The 4,321-nt window shown below is 36.6% G+C and overlaps 1 long non-coding RNA gene across 1 annotated transcript; it reads right to left on the bottom strand.

Annotated features, from left to right (window-relative positions):
* Positions 1 to 847: 847 nt before the first annotated feature.
* Positions 848 to 1,323, bottom strand: LOC110880633. The gene is made up of 2 exons (XR_002559400.2): positions 1,148 to 1,323; positions 848 to 1,047 (listed from the first exon to the last, which is right to left on the bottom strand). It is a non-coding gene; the product is annotated as an uncharacterized LOC110880633 (long non-coding RNA).
* Positions 1,324 to 4,321: the final 2,998 nt, after the last annotated feature.

The following is a 4,321-nucleotide window of genomic DNA, read 5'->3' on the forward strand; positions in this document are numbered from 1 at the left end:
TTCAATTTGGTTGTTTTGTGATTGTTAGGGTTTTGGAGAGCTATGGTCGCCCTCCCCTGGCTTCTGGTCGATCCCACCAACTCAATTTCTATTGAGTTTGTGTTTTAATAAAATGTTTATTAAAACTAGTTTCCAAGTTTGACACTTCAGTCCCTCTAGTTTCTTTTATTTTGTTTTGATGTCTTTAACTACTCATAAGTGTTAAACTAACTAAGTTAGTACCACTTCTAATTAGATTACTTTACTTAATTTATTCACAACTTAATTGCAAATTTAAAAATTTGTATTTTCGGGATGTTACAAATACCCAAATAAAAAACTAAAAGAAAGATTAACAACATTATTACAAAACATATACCTACAAAGATGATTCTTACCCAACCCAATTTTTATCACCAACTTTCCATGAATATTTATCCAAACATTTATATTTCCAATCTTAAATCTTCCATAGGTGTGTGTAGGATCATTTGAGAATCAATTATGCAATTGAGAATCATGAAATTAATCTGGGTAATATTTTTTGTTGACCCGCAACGTGATGCTTAATCACCGGTTAGAAACACCCAAAAGTAATTCAACACGTGTAATAAAGGTTTTTAAAGATATATTGTTTTATTATTTAGTATGTAAAACCATATTTTTTTTCCTAGTTGACAAATAAACAAATGTAAACAGACAATTAGAAAACAGTTATATCAAACAATCAACCTTTAACCGATAAAATTTTGACAGGATTTCAACCCTTTCAATTAAATAAAAAACAAAGAGGCAGTTAAACAATACATCTGGATTCAACAACAAAAACTAATTAATAAAAAAAACAAAGAGGCAGTTAAACAATACAGATCCAAAAACCACAGTTATTTCAACATTTACAACCTTCTAAAGTTAAAAGCCACAGTTAAAAGTTACAAAAAAACCAAGAAATTTGGAAGAACTTACAACAATGCAAGAGGCAGATGTAAAAAGCCGACAAAAAATGTGAAACCTTGATGTGAGAGCCGAGAAACAACGCAAGATCCAGATGCAAAGAGTCAATATATTCTGAAATCGAAGTAAAATAGAAGTTGTTAGGTTGATGTTTTGAAGGTTTAATTGATGCAAGATTTAAAAGTAGGATTTAGTTCAACTAAGATAAACTTACAATTTGAAAGTTTAATTTGTCTCAGTTGAGTGTTTGTAGAGTGTTGAGCTTGATGAAGTATTTGTAGAGACTGAAGCAAGCATGCTCTCTTTCAGACAACAGTAAAATCTTGCTTTACAGCTGTAGATGTAAAAGCAGTACGTCAGTTGAGTGTAGTTAAGGGTTTGTAGAGTGTTGAGCTTGATGAAGTACTTATAGAGACTGAAGCAAGCATGAGACAACAGTAAAATCTTTCTTTACAGCTGTAGATGTAAAGCAGTACACGGTAAGTAGTAAAAAAAACAAAAAGGACAAAAGTCAAACAAAAGATCCTGACATGACTTGGTTTTTGAAAAGTTTGAGATATATTAAAAGATATTATTCTAACTAAAGACTTATTAAGAATATCAAAAAAGTCTTTGGATTATAACTTGAAGTTGGATTCTAACTAAACTGTTGGATCTGAGTTTGATTTTGATTGTATTTTATGTTTGTAAAGAAGATGAAGATGGATGAGTGTGTAGCGGAAATTAAGATGAAAACAAACTTTGCATACAATCAAACGAGAGTAATACTTTTATCAAACATCTTTACACAATGAACCGAAAGATTGAATTTATTTCAAACACGATTACAATGATTGATGAATGAATGCAAACTCCCCCTCAGCCAGAGCTCAGTAGTTTGTTCGTGCAAAGAAGACGAATGATGCAAAGAGCTAATAGAACAGTACAAAGTACTGAACTATTTATAGGCACTTGCAAACTACTGAGCATCATTGCTGACGTCACCATGAAAGTGACATCTAACCTCCTAACAAACTCTAACCTCTGATATATACAGACACTACTTGTGTTAACTACTGCTAATACATTCTATTACAAAACAGACTTTAGAACAGCTGCTGCAACCTTCTACTGTTGTGAACCCAGCAGCACTTGTCCGGATCAGCAGTGCTTGACTCAAGGCAGTAGATTGAATCACCAGGACTTTAGTCTTCCATCAGATCTTTAGTTGAGCAGCAGTTATGGGTCAGCAGTTTAGCAAGATCAGCAGATAGGAGGTCATCAGTAGTTGTAATCACTTTCAAGGGGAGAGATTTATATATCAACATCTGCTTATTCAGGATCCACTGCTCTGATCCAGTTTTGGATTTAATTATCTGTTCCTCTGATGGGGTTCAATCCCAACAATCTCCCCCTGGAACAGATAATGCCAAACTCTTCATTATTTGTGGACATTTTATTTCCTCATTAACAGCTCCCTTATCTGACCTTTAAATTGTAATTCAAAGTCAAGGGCACCTGTATCTTCATCATCCCTGCTAAGTGGAAGATCAAGGAGATCCTGCAAATCTTCAAGACTCAGGCCAAGAGCTTGTTCCCTTGATATTTTCTCCACTTCTCCACCAGACCTGAGCAAAGTCAATACGCAGGTCTGTTTGTCAGTTTCCCACTTTTGTATTTTTGAGCCTGGTGGGTTTCTTGGGAGATGCTTATTTGCAGAAGTATTTGGAGAGGCTGGCCGATTCATTACTGGCTGGACAGTAGTTGCAGATTGCTTTAATTCAAGAGTTTCTCTAATCATTCTTTGTATGCCTTCTTTCACAAGGTCATCCCCAGCTATTAACTCTTGAATTGTTTCGGCATCCAACTGTTTTTGGCTCTTTCTTTTGTAGATGGCAGCACCAGTAGGAGCAGTGGTTCTTTTGACCTGCAGATTTGGTGGTCTTTTTGAGACTGCTGCTTCAGGATAGTTAGGTTTTTGAGGAACTTTTGGATCTTTCTTTCTTAATTCCTCCAACCTTTTGTAGGTTGTCCTGACCACATCTTCTTTCCATCTAGCAACTTGTCTTTTGGTACCATAATAAGTAGCAACCAGTTCTTCTTTCATTCTCTTTAGTTCCAACTGTTTGTCAGGTACATTCTTTTTGAACTTTGCCCAATCAGGAGGAGTGTGAGTGACTTTACTTTTTATCATGTCTTGAATTCTTGCTGCTTCAATTTCAAGCTCAGGAACAGTCCACTCTTTGTACATGTGTCTCTCTCCTTTGTATCTCTTGTGAAACATAATGCTTTCAATGTAGTCTTTCTTCAAAGTTTCAGCTGCTCTTTCTGAAATTTGTTGACTGACATTCTTTGCAAAACGTTCTAGGGAACTGACTTGTGTGAGCAGATATTGGTAGTATCTTGATACTTCTTTGTCAGATTTCCCTTATGTGTTTCTTTTCGAGATATCCTCTACTTGCTTGGCCTTTATCTTCAAATATTCATCAATATTTTTGGGCCAGGGATATCCTTTGATTGAAGGCAAACTCCTTTTGGCAGGGTCATCCTCAGTATAAAAGGATTTTATTTCTTCTCTAACTGCTTCCAGTTCAAGAGGAAATTGAACACCTGCAGGAGGTAAGGGCTTGTGCATTGGAACAGAAGAGAGTGGAACTGGTTTTGGTATATTGACAAGAGCTAAAGGTTTTGAAGATGTTTGGGATGGTGAAGTGACATCATCTTTAGGAATTAGCCTTCTCCTCTTTATTTGAGGAGGGACTGATGATGTTTTGGATGGAAAGGTGGTTGTAGTGGCAGTGGTGGATGATAGACTAACAGCTGTTGAAACAACTGGTGTTCCAACCACTGTTGTAACAACTGTCACTAAAACCATAATTAGGATGGTAATTAGCTATTAAGGAAACCCTAATTGAGAAACCCAAGTAATTCTGCACTAACCCTAAAATTTCCAGAACAATCAGAATCAGGATCAGGGCCCCTAAAACTCAGGGCGGGCAAAACCCTAGTTACGATTATCTAAATAACTTGCTGGCCGTTTTGAATTTTTACAATTTCATCAACTCAGCAAGCCTAGTTAGGGACGTGGCTACCTATAGAAACTAGGTTACCCCTCGCGTAGCGCGACGCCCATGGGGGGTACCCCTCGCACTACGCGACATGGTCAAATTTCGTGTATAAATAGTAGAGGTTGGGACTTGAATTCTGGCACAAAATCGACGTTAAAAGTCGAATTATACACGGAGTTATGCTCTGTTTACCACAATTAACACACACAAACCTCGAAACACTGCCGCAATCAGGGTAATAACTCGATCGCTATTACGATTCAACGTCCGATCGATTGTAACTATCCAACGATAGTCCAGGTGCTGCTCAATTGAGCTTGTACTTTGATTGTTCGTCGTGA

This window comes from Helianthus annuus, chromosome 10, assembly GCF_002127325.2.
Source record: "Helianthus annuus cultivar XRQ/B chromosome 10, HanXRQr2.0-SUNRISE, whole genome shotgun sequence".
NCBI lineage: Eukaryota > Viridiplantae > Streptophyta > Magnoliopsida > Asterales > Asteraceae > Helianthus > Helianthus annuus.